This window comes from Camellia sinensis, chromosome 2 (assembly GCF_055761805.1).
Source record: "Camellia sinensis isolate YWXY chromosome 2, ASM5576180v1, whole genome shotgun sequence".
Lineage (NCBI taxonomy): Eukaryota > Viridiplantae > Streptophyta > Magnoliopsida > Ericales > Theaceae > Camellia > Camellia sinensis.
Window position 1 is genome coordinate 140,887,833 of NC_138962.1, and position 16,002 is coordinate 140,903,834.

General features: G+C 35.2%; 1 pseudogene across 1 annotated transcript; it reads left to right on the forward strand.

Annotated features, from left to right (window-relative positions):
* Window positions 1–365: 365 nt before the first annotated feature.
* Window positions 366–2,326, forward strand: LOC145819087 (RINT1-like protein MAG2L pseudogene; annotated as a pseudogene). Its single transcript, XR_014360210.1, has one exon. The product of XR_014360210.1 is annotated as an RINT1-like protein MAG2L pseudogene (transcript).
* The last annotated feature ends 13,676 nt before the right edge of the window (window positions 2,327–16,002 follow it).

Sequence of the window (16,002 nt, forward strand, 5' to 3'; positions counted from 1 at the left end):
GGAGTGAGAGTTTTTTTTATGCTCAGTGGCTTTAGTTTGATCTTGGTCTTGCTCAACCAAATCATAGATGTTATGCAAATCATGTACTTGCTCTCATTTTTCTCAACTTACCAGGCAAATCTTTACTAACCCATCTAAGATTTCAGATACCACTCAACAGTTAGAAGCAATGGTTGGAGATCTTGAAGTGCAGTTTTCTCTGTTGTGAATAAAAAAAGGGGAAATATACTCGCTTCAAATTGATCAAATCCGTCAGTTTCAACAGTAATGACTTTATTCAGTATTATTTTTTCTTTATTAAGAATACATATTGCATAGTTAGATCAAAGATGGGACTGCACAGAAAATTTTAGTGTAGTCATTGAATGCAGGACCCAGGATCGAGGCAAGAAAAGTTCTTTCAAGCTGTAAGATCCATGAATTGAATTGAGGATTTGTTGGTTAGTCCTGTGAAGTTCCGACCTCAGTGGTTCCATCTTATGAAATCTCTGGATTCTAGAGTAGACAGAACATTGAATTTGCTCCAGCAACAAGTTCTTGCAGATCACCGAGCTCTTCTTTCATCTCTAGGGTGGCCACCAAAAGTTTTTATGTCAAAAATAGAGAGTGGCAAGATCTCTATCCTTCCAAATCCATTAGTTTTGATGCAAGTAGACAAACAGAAGGCCTATTCTGAGAGTTTTCTAGAACTTTGTGCTTTGCAGCATTTGCAGACACGGAGGGAAGAGCGACAGCTTGGCCTTTTGGGAAAAAAGAAGCTGAATACAGGGCTTTGGGCCATTGATGAACTGGTTTCTCCTATTGCGTCACGGTCAGAATATCACTTCTCAAAATGGGTTGATCAGCCAGAGTTTATCTTCGCTCTTGTGTCCAAGATTACCAAAGATTTTGTTGGCGGAGTGGATGATGTTTTGCAGCCTCTCATTGATAGAGCAAAACTGGTGAGCTTGAGTGCTAAAGAAGCTTGGATATCTGTAATGGTCCAAACACTTTCTTCATTTTTAGCAAAGCGAGTTCTCTCTGTTCTTGTCAAAAGATACAAAGAGAAAAAGGAAAAATCGGAGATGATTTCTTCATGGCTTCATTTAATCGACCTTATGGTTAATTTTGACAGACAGATGATGTCATTTGTAAATTCAGAAGCTTATCTCTTCACGGAGGACTCTGAAATGCTTGAAGGATCGTCAAGAGGCTTATCTGTGTTCTCATTATTTTCTGTAGGCCTGATTGGCTCAAAATTTGGGCCAAAATAGAGCTCAAGGTTGGGAGAATGAAACTAAAAGAAGAGTCGAAGCATGAGAGGGCGTGGTTGGTTGACACGAAAAACGAAATTGGATCTGCTGTTGACACGACAACTGAGCGGTTTCTTCTTTATAGTAGGGAGAATCTGTGTTAACTTGCTTGGGAAATGATCGAGCGTTGCAAAACTTTACCGGGCATTTTGGCAAGGACCCAATTCATCAGATCAACTGCAGCTAAACTTGTCTTGTACCTTTTAAAATTACTGCTTTTGCAGTACAAGGAAATTGAATTCCTCTCTACTGACTGCAATGATGACTCCTTGCTGAAACTATGTGCGGTGATCAATGCTGCTTGATACTGTGAATCTAAACTACAAGAATGGAGCGACGATGTTGATTTTCTGGAGATGAAAATTGCCGAAATTGATAAAAATCATCTCTGTAAAGGATGATATGAATGATAATTCTCACTTCTTTGGAGAAGAAATAAAGAGCTTGGCTGATCTGGAAAATTTGCTAATGGAAATAATTGGTGATTGTCTTGGTCAATTTGAGCCTCTTACCAAGGAGCATGTCCAGAGCAAGGAATGCTTCAAGCAAGAGGAGGATGATGATGGTCTACATAGAGCCTCAGAAGTCACAGATTTTTCTGTATCCGTTGACATTCTTGAAGCGTTGGATACTTTGAGAAGTCAGCTTTGTATAATTAATGCCAGTCTCAATCCAAAGGACTTTCGGATTTGTGGAGAAGCGTCACAGATGGGCTTGACCGATTCATTTTTGGCAGCATATTCACTAGTGATTATAGATTCTCTGAGAAGGGCACCAGTCAGTTTGGAGCTGATATGCGAGCATTGTTCGTTGCTTTTCAGCCATTTAGTACTAATCCTGAAGCATTCTTTCCTTTGGCTAGAAATTCTCTGAAATTGTTAGAAATGGATAGGCGAGATTTAGGGCGTTTGAATTTTTGTGGTGTTACGCACTTGTCATTTGAGCAAGCTGACAAGATTTTGAGGAATAGAAAATTTTGAATTGCATCTAGAGAGTTGAGAAACGAGAATTGATTATATGTTTTTGAACTTTCATTTCATTTGTGCCAAATGAATGATATATATGCGTTTCACTTTTGGCAACAACAGTGGTAGTTTCAGTTAGTTGAATGGAATTAACCCCCCAAAAAAATTTGAATGGAAAGGAATAGTACATAATGGGTAGTGGGAAACTAGAGCGATGCTAGGGATTTAAAAAAAATTATTAATTTTTTTATATAATACTGACATGGGTGTCAGTTTTATATCATATAAGTATTGTGTAAAATTTTTGAAAACTTTATTGTGGTCTCTAATATTTTTGAGAAGACTATGACATCATAGCAGATACTTTGTTTAATATGGGAAGTATAGAGCTTGAAATGTATTTCATATTTGACACTGGTCTCTCTCTTTGGTTTTTTGTCCATTTTTCGAGCAAAACAGTTAATGCTAGACTATAGTCCTGCATAATGCTCACATAAAATGGAAAAGAGAGGAATGAACTCTCAATTCAGTAAATGATAATTGAAGGCCAATGAGTGAAAAGGACAATTTGCAATTTTTAGTCAATATATTTTGTGAGTTGTTATTAGCACTTATCTAATTTCTTTGGACCCTACAATGTTCACCTTTTTTATTTCTATTTTTATTTTTTTTTGAATTAATTATTTAAAAGTCTTATTTACAAATGTTATGGTAGCTCAGGTTTTATCCAAGATTTTTTGAACCAATAAGTCCTATATAGTAAAATTGAGAATATTATCAATTTTACATAGTTATGTTCTAGATAATTGTTTAATTAACTGATAAAAAAACAAAGTATGAGATTAAACGTTTGCCCTTCTACTTATTGGTTTGATTTAACAATCCAATAAAATCGAGAACATTACCAGTTTTTTTCAATTTTAAAAATAAGAGCACTATCAATTTTTTCATTTTAATTTTCTTTTCCAGTTTTGCACATCAATATTCCATCATCATGCTCCTTTATACACACAAAACTTTCAATTTTATACAAAAAAATTTAGTTTTTTCAAAAATAGATATTAGGTTTTTTTTTTTGCACATAAATTGTTTTTAGTTTTTTCAATTTGAAAGTTGATGTTTTAAAGTTTTGCAAATCAAAATAAATGTCAAATCTTCATGTTCTTTTATAGATAATTATAAATGATGAACAATCATTACTTGAAGGGTAATTTTAACTACTAAAAATTTAATGAGACTTGAAAGTCCAAAAAATCTTAGTTAGGATTTAATGGAGTATAAATTTATAAATTAGAACTTTTGTGTAAATGCCTCATTTTTTTTTATTATAATTATACCCTAAAGTAAATTACATTAAAGGACAACTTTTAATGGTGTGTTAACCGTATATTTATAAGCACGTCTGTTAACGACTTATAGGAGATACATGCCGTACAGGAATTCAATCCAATAATGGCAAAACCCCAAACGCAACTTGAGTGACGTCTCACTTACAAATATATGATTCATGTCCCTAATTAGCAAAAATCTAAGAATATTACTGTTCATATGAACAGTATAATAATTACAAATTAATACATATATGATCTCATGTTTGTGCAATTACAACGGAAGGGGTTGTTGATCAAGGCCAAACGAATAATCTCCTCTTGCAGAGATTCTTTTGTTAAAGTTATTAATTTATGGAGTTCTTCAATCCAAGATTGTACAGTGGGTATCTGTTGCAGAGTTAACAAAATAGCTAATCTTTCTTTATGCCAATCTAATAATATATGCAATTCAGATAAAGTATTTGCAGACATAAAACATTATAAAATACTTATAATATAGTAGCAGACTCAAAACAAGAGAGTTTCTCCACACATAATTGATATATCATAAACGTAGGAAATTTGTACAAGAGAAAGAGACACAAAGAGTAAAAGAACACTTGTGTCTCAACAAGGGTGAGACTTGCCCTTAAATAGCCTTCTTGGCTTATAATGAAACATAATTGAAGACAGGTGGCGTGTCTTTGATGGCTGGAGTCGTTCGTTCTTATCTTCAATTCTTATCTTTTGCTGTAACGCCCTGCCTTTTTGTAACAACCCTCACTCTGTCTTAGTCATGCTCATATGCATTTATATGATTTTGCCTAGTTAAGTTTGTACCTGCAGACTTTGATTCATTTTGCCTAGGTAAAGGTTCTTGTCTTGTTTTGTGCTAACATGTTTTGCCTAAGTATTATATGCTTGCTTTGTTCCTTGCTTGGTGTGTTAAGCCTAAGTCATGTTAAGCCTAGGTCATGTCAAGCCTAGGTCATGTTAAGCCTAAGTCATCTCAAGCCTAGGTCATACCTTTAAATCTCTTACACCTAGGATATAGCGATCCTGACTTTCCCTTTCGTGTTTAACTATAGTCCGGATTCGATTTCGTAAGGGTGCCGTTGTCTTATCCTCTTTCCATCCCTTCCTCTATGTGTTCGAGCTTTGGGTCGTGTTGGGCAAGTTGGGAATAAGTTGGTTGTGTTTTAAAACGTAAAATCTTTGCCCAGTTTTTAGTCTCTCCGCTCGAGCGGTTATTTTGACGCTCGAGCAGGACTCTGTTGTTGCTTGTCCGCTCGAGCGGGGGTGTTGGCGCTCGAGCGGGGAAACCAGCCATCCAGTATTTCGTCTGCAGTGGTAGACGCTCGAGCGGGGAGTTTGACGCTCGAGCGGGAACCACGTCTGTAAAAGTTCTGGGAGCGTGCATCCGCCGCTCGAGCGGGAGATTGGACGCTCGAGCGGGGATCTGTAAGTGACGCTCGAGCGGGGATTTTGCCGCTCGAGCGGGGCGACTTTTATATAAAGCCGAGATCCGACCTTTTTGTTCACTTTTCAACATCCTTTCTCTCTCTTACTTTTCCAAAAAGCTGTTTTGAGAGTTCCTCTCACTAAAACCCTAACTTCTCTCTTAGGATTGATCTAGTAGGAGTTGTTTTCTCACCTTGGGCCTTTACAAAAGTTGTGTTGATCGTCGAGGGCTATCTTTTAATCTGAAAATTTCGGGATTTGGAGCATTTCCGTTTCTTCACCTCCTTCGTTGGGTCCTATTACTTGAGGTAGGGATAACCTACTCCATCTTATGAACTTTGTCTCTGAATTTTAGCATTTTGATATTTTGGGGGTTGTTGGGTAAATTTTGAGAAAGTTTGGGCCTTTGTGAAATTTTACAAAAGTTAGGGTTTTAGATATATAAACCTATATGCATGTTAGGCATAGAGAAATGAGATTTATGTTGGGACATTGATGGAAATGAAACCTTAGGGTTGTTTTGTGAATTATGGTAATTTGCCCTAATTGATTTAATTAATTAATGCATTTAATTAATTGAAGAAAACGAGGAATTGAATTGAGAATGTTGAAATTGGGAATGTATGAGACTAAAGAGTGTAGTAAAATCTTTTATTGCTCATCTAGTTGAAATGTGATATATTATCCATTTGTGCATTTATTTCCTGCTTAGAAATAATTGTTTGGGCTACCGTGGAGGGTAGTGTTGATTGTTGTAGACAATGCATGATGATTAGGCAAACTAAAACTAATCAATTGGATGTGTCATAGAGTATAACGGTTGATAGAATACATTAATTTTATGTATTGATTGATTGCGTATGTGATTTAGTGTTTATATGCATTACTTGTGTATGGGAGGAGATGGGGGATGTACTCCACGGTTTAGGGGAAGATGGGGGATGTACCTCTAAACCAGTTAATGGTTTAGGGGAAGATGGGGGATGTACCTCTAAACCGGGTATTGGAATGTTGATACAGCTCATATGCTTATCTATTGAAGTGTTGATATAGCTCATATGCTTATCTATTGAAGTATTGATATAGCTCATATGCTTATCTGTTGTAGTAGTGATATAGCTCATATGCTTATCCATTGAAAAATTTGTTTGATTTGATATAGCACTAAAATGTATATCATCATTGTTTGCGAAGTATGGAAGTAATTTATGTGTTATTGATACAACACCAAAATGTGTATCCACCTTGGATTTCGAAAGTGTTCTAGTGATGAACTATAATCTCATCAAATGTTTTGGCCAGAGTACTGAGCCTTGTTTTCAAAATGAAAAGTGAATTGTAACATAGACTTGGCTGTCATGGAATTTTAATAAGATGTAAATGGAAGTGTAAGTATTGACCATCTATCAGTTGCTAATCTTTTAGGCATTGTTCACAGTCGGTTTAGTATATTTCTACTGGGCTGTGGCTCACCCTATATGGGAACATCATTTTCAGGTACAGGTAGCATGCCACCTCCAAGGGCATAGCTTGGGAGGCTAGAGACGGACAGACTTTTGTTGTCTTATTTCCTTTTGGATGTATTACGTGTAAATTCAAGCCAAGGGCTTAATGTATAATTGAGTTAGTACTCTCTTTTGCAACCAAGTGTTAACTTGGAAAACTGTAAGCCCGTAAGGCATTTGCTTCTGTTGTAACCATGTAATACTTCTGTAATGAAATACTCTGATGAATAGATGAATGTGGACTTTTATGTATCAATACATGTCTCTATATGGATGGGTTTAATGTTGTTATTTTGAGGGTGTTACATAGGACTATCTTGGAACCACCTTGGTTGACCTCCCCCATCACCTAGGCATTTTGGCCGAGATGTCATCATCTAGGCCGAGATGTTATCATCTAGGCGTCCTAGATCTTTGATCCTTGCACCTAGCAATCTTGTTCCAGGACTGGTATGACCTAGACCGAGGTGTGGCACATCTAGGCCGAGGTGTGGCACGGCTAGGTCAAGTGTTATCCTTCCTAGCCGAGATCATTGAGACCTTACTTGCCGAAGCATATGTCTTGATCTGAGATCCTTGCCTTGTCAGAGTGCCCATATCATCTTACTTGTTGTACACACTTTGTCATATCCTTATCTTTTCACTCAAGCACCTTTTTGAGAAAATCCAATCCAGTAGTGCCACGTGTCCCAGCAGAGGGTTAAGTCAGCCGACAGTAGAGAAAACATATCATTTGCTACATCTTTGTCCTAGAAGAGAGAAAAGCTCTTGGAAGAGAGGAAGGAGTTCTTAGAGTGAGAGAGCTAGATTCCAAGCTTGATCCTTAGAGTTTGAACCGTTTGATCCGTGTTTTGAGGTTAGATTCTTGATCTACTCTTGTCGTTCTTTATGTTAATCTAGTCGTATTGAATGATCTAGCATGATTCATAAGCCATGCATTGATTTAAAGTTTGGTTTTAGAAAGAAAAAATGATGTTCTTGTGTTCTTGAAGAAAAACCATGTTTTGATCCGAAAGTTTGTAACAAGTTTCATATTTTTGTGTTTGTTTTCATGAAATCTCCAAGTATGGGTACCCAGGTCCATATTTTTGAACTCATATCATGAAATCTCAAATTTTGGAATAAAATTTATGAATCTAGCATTCATGTTCTTCATGTTCTTTAAGGGAGGAAACCTAGATTTCCAGACTTCACCTTTCCCTAGGTGTGGTCACCGAGACCACTCTTGCCTAGATCTCACACCTAGGCCAAGCATCGTATCTCACCTTGGCCTACCTTGCATGATCACTTACGCCATTAGTCTATCTTGCATACACACCTAGGCTAACCACTGCACACCTAGGCCAACCATGGTACACCTTTGCCGGCACCTTGTAACACCTCGGTAGACAGCTACACACTGAAGCCTAGGTAACCACACCTCGGCCAAGAGGTGTGGGACCTCGGCCAAGACTTCCTGAGTTCACCCAGCTAGGTCATTTTAGCCTAGATAATCTCTGTGCATCCATTCCAAGACTTGGTTGGTACCCAGCATGTTTTCCCTAGATGAAAAATAGTGATTTAACTCCCAGCACATGTTTTACTTTGTCTTGACTTGGTTTTGGAAAGAAATGCCGGGATCATTTGCACTCATGTAAAGCTTATTTTGAGAATGCATTTCATATCCATCTTTGAGCATCTCTTCTTGTCTTCTTGAAGTGCATTCAATGAGATTTATTATGTACTTGTAGGTCTTGGATTCTTGCTTTAATCCCTACACCTGAAGAGTTATGTGAGTGGTATTTTTAATAAAGTTATGTTATAATGTTTTGATAAAAACTTTGCTTTGTTTTGAAAAAGTATTTGATCAAGTATGAATGATTATCCCTAGTTTTTGTATCAAGTATTATGTTTGTTTTGATGACATTCTTGGAACGTCCTTTCGTGCTAGGGGACGTTAAGTCTATGTAGCACCTTTGTTGAGATATCTCTTTTGCCACCGACGGTCTTGTACTGGTGGATTTGTCTAATCGATCTCGGGTCGGCCACCGACGGTCGTGAATGTTTGATTTCGAGACGATTATTCCCTTGTTTTGCCACCGACGGTTTACTGGGTGGGTTGTCTAACCGATTTCGGGTCGGCCACCGACGGTCGTGAACGGGTGTGCTTCGATTCCGGGACGGTTATTCCCTTGTTTTGTCCAAAATGTCATCCTTTGGTATTATGTAGATGTTATTAACATCCAAGAAGCTTTGAAAGACTTTGATTGATGAACTTGATTCATCCCATGTTTTGTACAAGTTATTGTATGTATTGTTTTGATAAAGATCTCGGATATCATTCATTGAAACCTTTATTACTTATATCATTTACTGAGTATCCAACCTCACCCTCTCCTTTATATATATGTAGGTAGCAAGCAAGAAGGCGGTGACGCCTAAGATGTTATTTGCAAGATATTTTGATTCATGTTTTGTATCATCTTGAAGATTATGCTTCTTAGTTTGTAATTCATTTCTTTTGTATATTTCGGCTTGAGAAGCCTTTTGATCAAGATGTAATATGTACTCCATTTTATTTTGTATTCAAGTTGTAAAACCATGTTAAGATGTATGTCATTTCATTTGATCTATGCACAGCTCTTATGGACTACTTAGATTAAATTTATTACTTCCGCACATGTAAGCCCCATATGTATACTCTGATTGTGTGTGAATCTTTGTAAGTTGGCCTTTGGTAATCTCGGATTACTGGCCATCACGGCACCATTCTACTAGGGACGGAATGGGGTCGTGACACTTTTATTACTTCGATTTCATTACCAAACCATTATTATAGATTTAATTTCAAATATAACAAACGAAAACTCTTTATATTTAGAAAACACATGAATAAAGATTCTCTCATCTGAATACAATATGAATACAATAGGAGTTATAATTAAATAAATTGCCCGTAGGCTTACATCTTTTAAATTAAGAGAAAGGGTTTAACCCTTTTACATCAATGGCATTCTGCCCATAAATAAAAGGCCCCATGGCCAATAGGTAAAAAAAAGATCCATGACCTTGAAACACTTCTCGACGTTCACTTGAAAAAAAGATTAGCAACGTGGGATGAACATAAAGTTCAGTAGAGATCTCAATTTGATCCTAAACAATAATAATAAACAGACAGCTATGATCATGAATGCTTAGTCTCATACTATATAAATAATGTGACGGTTTATACAGGAATATATGTATATAAGGACTTTTCTCAAAATCATTCATTTCATTTAATAATGTAAGCAATTCACTTTTCTTTCTTCTTCTTACCTTTTTCCAAAAATTCATATGACAATAATAAATTCCTCAAAACGATTTCACCATGCACATTACGTTTTCTCCCACTTTCCGGACTTACACCTGATTTGTCTTTTCAAAACATGTTCACAAGTATCTGATGTCCTTCACATTATTCACAATCTTAATACAGTACTTACGTCCATTTCCAACACATTTATATGTATATACATGTATGCCTTTAGTACAAAAGGAAACAACAAGCAACCAACAACTATCTACTCAACAAATGAGGCAACTCGGCCTTCCAAAATCATAACCATCATAACCCATAATATACCCAGATACACTGTGACAATAATGATAAATAAGTTCTGCTCTACCTGCCTTAAGCATAGTAAGCCAAGGATACACCTTTCCACAATGAAATGCTAATTTATCAGACATCGGCTAGAAGGTAATGGTACCTCTGCCAAGTTCTCCAGGTGCTAGCTGGAAGGTACTGGTATCTCTTATTCTAAGCGCAGCCAATTCTCCAGGCGCTAGTTGGAAGGTAATGGTACCTCTCATTCTCAGCGCAATATACGTTACCAATCATCACAACATGACAAAGTACAACCAACAAGTGTAATGCAGACACACAAACTATTCAACAAAGTATAACCAACACAAGTGTAATGCATACACACAACTATTCAACACAATAATGTCATCTTCCACCGATGACCAAGGACAAAACCTCTAAATGTATGTATTCAACACACGTATTGTAATAATTCAACTCTCATGAGATTTTAAATCCAACAACAACAATAGTAAAATAACTAAGGACAAAACCTCCAAATGTGTGTATTCAACACACGTATTATAATAATCTAACTCTCATAAGATTTTAAATCCAACAACAACAAAAGTAAAATAAAATATTAATAATCCAAGATCAAGTTAATTTCTGAAATTCACATAGTGTTATCATTTCATTCTTCCATTTCAAAAATCAATTATCTTATTTTCCAAGTTAACATACTCCACCCTTTATCCCAATCCATTCTTTTCATTTCACAAATTTAAATCCATGGATATCAAAGCCACAACCCAACTCAACTTAATATAATCAATCCAAAATAATTCGAATGCTATAGTTAATTCTCCCTTTTAGCTATTAACACATTTACACAAGCCATAATAACAATTTACAAACATTATTCAACTTTACCCCTTTTTAATTCACCAAGTCAAAACATTAAATTATGGATTTTTCTTCTTTCAAAATAAACATGCTAGATTACTCCCCAATTAACCCAAACAACAATCAATTTAACAATCTCATTCCCAAATGACAAACCCTAGATCCCTTTTCATGATTTTCAAAGAAATCCATAATGGATATGATTTTTATGCAATAAAATCTACCACATATCTATTTATAGATGAGGTATTGAAAAGGAGCAAAAAAATCCATACCTCAAGATTCGAAGCTCAAGATTTGAAGCTAAAGATGAAGACCCAACTTGAAACTCAAATGAAAGCGCAAAACAATCGGTAGAAGTCTTGACTTATGCTTGCTCTTCAACCTTCTTGAAAGATTTGGGGTGAATCTTGGGTAAAAAGAAGAGAAATCAAGAGTTTGAAAGGTTAGGGTTTTGGGTTTGAAGGATAGGAGGAGAAGAGATGTAGAAAAAAAAAAAAGAGTTATAGGGCCAAAAAGTCACTTTATAATGTCTGTTAGTGACATAGTCACTTGAGCGAAGGAAGCTTGGCTCGAGCATACAAAAGAAGCTCTTAGAATCTCTGAAAATCGCGCACTTCGCTTGAGCAAAGAAAATCTTGCTCGAGCGAGCATGCTTCCAGTACAGAAACGCAAAATTCAAATAGGTATAACTCTCTCGTCCATACTCTGTTCAGAGTCGTTCTTGTGTCCAAATTGAAGCCCCAGAAGTAAGCTTTCCAATGGTTCTAGCCTCACATCAAGATTCAAAGTATGGAGAGAGAAAATGATGAAAGAGTGAAAACTACTCAATAACAATTATTCAAATTTGAAGTTTCTTAGTCAATCTTACTTAACCACTATGGTAACACCTCAACCAAGGCTCAAATATCAACTAAGAAGGTTCTCAACCAAGATAATCAAAGAGTCAAATATAGTTCCATTATAATAAGAAGCACATAGTGCTACATCTGCTGTGTGGAGATATTACTTTAATAATGCAAATGCTAAGGGTCCTGATGTGCAGGTATGTTCGAATAAAGAAACAACTAGTCCTTTTCTTGGTGAGTGTGGATAAAAAGGGATAAAAAGCTAATGATTATACATCTTTAGCTTTTGCTTTTCCTTTGGAAGCTTTGTCACATTCGACTTTATTAGCAATAATGTCGATAAAGGAATTCCAAGAATCACTGAGGGTTCCATCATTATCATTATCATCAGGCTCTTGTTCCTCTCCTGCATTGACATTATACGCATTACCATGCTTATCCTTATCCTTATCCTTATCCTGACTGGCTATTGAGATCATAGAAACATCATCCTGGAATTCGGATCCCATGGATTGGAGAAATTGGTATTTCATATATTCCATGCATTTGATCAACAAATCTTTATTAGAAATTCCTGTAAATTGTTTCTTCAATTCAGATTGGATACGGATAAAACGATTACCACCACTATGTTCCGGAATGGATGATTTGGGGATTAAATCTGTACAAGCTTGAGTATTAAGTTTAATTTGTTCAATCAGGTCAGGTTGAGATTTATCAAGGGTCTTCTATTATTTAAAAAAGAAAATTCTTTTAAGACGGGGAAGCTTATTCTGAAAATCACAAGCAAGATCCTACCTTCAAATCTAAGGGAGACCGAAATAAATCATAAATATAGTGAAGGATTTGGATAGAGAATGATTCTGATTACTGGACATAGCTTGAAAATCAATAACCCATTGATTAAATTGAATATGGACGGGTTCGGGTAAGATAGATGGATCAGGCCCAAACTTATCCCACCAAGCAAAAAACTAGTTGGGAATACTAGCTTGGTAAGTTTGGGGGAAAACTTTGATGAACCATGAATGAGTATGATTAGGGTTCTTATAAAGAAACGATTTTGAAAAAGCTTCGGTATAATCCCAATTTTTGGTCATGAATAGAAAGCGTATGGGTTTGGTTAGGATTCAAACCTCATTTTCTGGTTTCATGATTCGTTTGACAACAACTTTCCTATATTTAACAGCACTCTTCAGATTTTTCTCCTTAACATAATGATGAGTGAAATCAACAGAGGCAGCATCTTTAAGCATGGCTTCATAAATGTATCGATATTGATCAAAATGTGGCATAAAATTCTGATCATAGACATAGTGATCCTTAATTTCCCAAGGGTCAACCATTCATTTAATATTGATATTGTCTAGATATAAAATTGTTTCCTCATGGTTAAGATTATTTAGCTAGGATTTGGATTCATCTGTTAAAAGAGCATCTTTTACAGATTTTTTGGAAGATGAGCCTTCCTATACGGATTGCGAAGGTGAAATCTTCATATTTGGAATAGTGATCCATGGACATTCTGTGAGATCCAGATAAATATTCTCATGGGCATAAGAAGAGGATCCTCTACCCCAGCCACGATTGCGGCCTCTAGTTGGTCGGCTTATTGAGAGATCCCTACAAATACTTACGAGTTAGAAAATTAGGGAGATAATTATGTTCTCATTTAATATGTTCGATATCAAAATCAAATGCGGATAACTGGTTTTGCCAATTGGCAAAAATTTGTTTATGAAAAAGATTTTCAACATCTTTTTTTAAATTTGTTTTGCTACACTACAATCAACACGAATTAGAAAATGTTTGTTTAATAAATCATCCTGAAATTTAAGAATACACTTAACAATAGAAAAGCATTCTTTTTTAATTGTGGGATAATTTAAAGACACCTTCTTCCAGGCTCTAGATGTGAATCGAATCAATTCTTCTTTTGCAATATTCGGATTATACTGTTTAAGAACCCCACCATAACCTTTATCAGAAGTATTTGTTTCAACAATTTTTTTCCAATTAGGATTAGGAATAGCTAAACAAGATAATTTTTTAACCCTAAGTTTGATTTTCTGCACTGCTTTAGTATGTTCAGTACACCAAGGTTCTGGATTCTTTTTTAATCTTGAATATAGAATAGCAGTATCTAGTACTAAATTCTACTAATAATCTGTAATATAATTTAATTCAATCCTTCATCAATATTTAATTTTTTTATTTTTTGCTTAGTTCTGCATTTGTTAGCATTGTGACCAATTTTACCACACTTGTAACATGTTGCTGAGGACTTGTCTTTCTTTTGGAAAGCCGTTTTTGTAGAGTTAGTGGTTTGTTTGCCTTTAGTATTTTGATAAGAAGACTTCCTTTTGGAAAAATGGTTCTTTTTCTTTTTATAATTGGATTTATATTCTTTTATTTTTCTTGATTTTTTTTATTTTTCTTCCGGTAAGGAATTTTTACATTATAGGCAAATTGGTCACAAAATTCACCTAATTCTTTCCTTCCTATTAAGTTTTCTCTTTTCATTTGATATTGTTATTTTAGATCATTTCAAAGAGATGAACCTTCTTCTATAATTATGCCAATTAGTTGGCCATAAGTGTAATTATTATAAAGGATGTTCATACCATGATTTTGATCCCTTAATTTTTTATGGATTTTTTGGCAAATAATGTTGGCAAGCCATCAATAAACTTGGCTTTCCAATGCTCATTATTAGCATCAATACATTTCCTGACTTTCATAAGGAAAACATCCTTATACCATCGAAAGTACATAAGAGAAGGACAACGGAGATTTTGGAGAAGTGTTCGACCTCGGTCTGACGTTCCAACTCCTCGTTCAATAAAATGCATTAATATGGTTTGAGAAAGGGTATAAACCGCATCCTCAACCTATTGAGGGGTATTAGTCAAAGGATTAGTTTCTTGCTTAACAGATTGTAATATCTCTATGTGTTGTGCGGGTGTGAGAACATTATTCCACTATCCTTTGAGGATACCGGTGAACCCGGTGGTAATATAATGGGCAATTTGGTTGTCAGTATTACCATTCTGGCGACGGACAGAACTGTACATGAGCATTTCATGCATTGTTTCAAAGATTTGATATTCGAATTTACCATCAATATTTCAAGAATAAATACTTTTACCATGATAAGATTTTTGATCATGCAAAAAGTCTTCTTCATAGAGGATATCTTGAGGGGTAGGACGATGATAATAATATCGATCAGATCCTAATTTAGAATAAGTTCATTTATCAAAAGATTATTTTTGAATTTACTGTTGAACCGCATACCAAGGAATTAGATCAAATTAAAGACCTGGTAGTCAATAAAAAAAACAATTAAATTTTTTACAGAAGGAAATTTATGTTCTTAGTATTGAGCAAAAACTTCAATAATCTTCTTTACAGAATAAAATAAAAATGATTACATCAGAATTTGAAGTTGAAATCTATAGTGATATTCCTAGTGCCTTATGGGATAGGAAAAAACATATTGTCACTCTTCCCTACGAACTCGAATTTAATGAAAAATATTTTTCAACAAAAGGTAGACCAGCTCAAATGAAAAAGGAATATATGGAATTATGCAAGATCGAAATCTCTACTCTTCTTTACAAAAAATTAATCACAAAAAGCTATTTGCCTTGGAGTTGTACTGTTTTTCATTTAACAAAAATGCTGAAAAGGAACGAGGAGCCCCTCGCCTTGTCATTAATTATAAGTCTCTCAATGATGCTTGTAAATGGATTAGATATCCAATTCCGAATAAAAAATACCTTTTGGACAGATTACAGGATGCTATTATTTTTTTCTAAATTTGATCTTAAATCAGGATATTGGCAAATTCAAATTGTTGAACAAGATCGGTATAAAACTACTTTCACCATACCTTTTGGGCATTACGAATGGAATGTTATGTCATTTGGATTAAAAAAATGCTCCTTCAAAATTTTAGAACGTTATGAATGATATTTTTATTCTTTATTCCGAATTTTTTATATGTTACATAGATGATGTTCTTATTTATTCTTCATCAATCGAAACAACATATTAAGCATCTTAATATTTTTAAGAATGTTATTATCAAAAATGGACTTGTAGTTTCAGCTCCAAAGATGAAACTTTTCCAAACAAAAGTAAGATTTCTTGGCCATAGTATTCA